Below are 1,337 nucleotides of genomic sequence, written 5' to 3'. Positions count from 1 at the left end.
TTTTTTTTTTTTTTACAAATTAGGTGGAATGAACAAACAAAAAATAATGAGTTTAAAATTACCAAACAAAATATCAATTTTCAAATGGAATGAAGACATAAGACCATTGGAAAAAAGAAAAGGACAAAAGAAAAATATTAAATACATTTTCAACTAATGCATTTGGTTGAGAGATATTATGGCCAATATAAGAAAAATATAGCATTAACTAATTTTCATGGACACATATGGATCCTTAGCATACTAAAATGACTGTTATTATTAGTATCAAACCAATAACAATTCAAATCAGCTAAATCTTCCAATTGATAATTAAGCCAAGAAAGAACTTGAATTTATTTTTATATCTATCAACATGTTTGCAACTTTTATCTAAAACTTGATCACAAGTTTTTCTTATTTGCATTGTAAAATTATGTATTTCTATGAATATCATTTCTATTTCTAGAATTGAAACAAAAACATGTAGATAAATTTCAAATATTGAGGCGCATAAAAGATATGGACCAGCAACTAAAAATGATAGATCCACTACAAGGCATTTGGTCTAGTGGTATGATTCTCGCTTCGGGTGCGAGAGGTCTTGAGTGTTATTCTCAAAATGCCCCAACAATTATATCAAATTGAAGCATGTAATATAATAAGATTTGAAATAGGTTTTTAAAACCTTGAACCAAGAAGTAATTTAGATGGATATTTGGAAAGAAAAAAAAAGAGAAGCTATATTTAATTATAATTTACAAGTCTTTATAACATGTTAATTGAAGAGAGCAAACAAAGAAAATTTGTGTATGTATGATTCTCTTGAAATCTTGGAAACTATGAGGATTCCTCTCCTTTCTTGACATAAAGAATTACTTTTTCGGGACATGGACCATAAACAGTCATCTACTCTTACTCCTACTCCCTTCTCTAAGAATCAACATAGCATAATCATTCCATTAAGGCCGAGGTAGTCTTATAAAAGAAGATGAGGGTACCACTTTCAAATCATTCCATGAGGACTTGAGAAAGTTTTGTAAAAGAAGATGAGGGTACCACTTTCTATTGCAGAATTTCTATGTGAATAGAGAATGAACCATATTCTTGGGAGATAGTATAGAGCCTCGAGCCTAACTTCAAAGGCATTACACAAATTTTTCTATGATATTTTTTCTAGGAACTCTTTGTTATGTTGTCCGCTGAAGGTTTCAGGAAAGGGACACAGATTCTTGATTGCACTGATCTCCCAATAGAAGTTTTACCTAGGTCATCTGTCGTCACAACCCTTTTAAGGAAGATGCGCCCAAATAATTAGTGAACAATAACATTTAAAGAAGTTTCAGAGAGTGAGAAGA

This window comes from Cucurbita moschata, unplaced genomic scaffold (genome assembly GCF_002738365.1).
Source record: "Cucurbita moschata cultivar Rifu unplaced genomic scaffold, Cmos_1.0 Cmo_Scf00094, whole genome shotgun sequence".
Taxonomy (NCBI): Eukaryota; Viridiplantae; Streptophyta; class Magnoliopsida; order Cucurbitales; family Cucurbitaceae; genus Cucurbita; species Cucurbita moschata.
Note: the sequence above shows the minus strand (reverse complement) of the source record.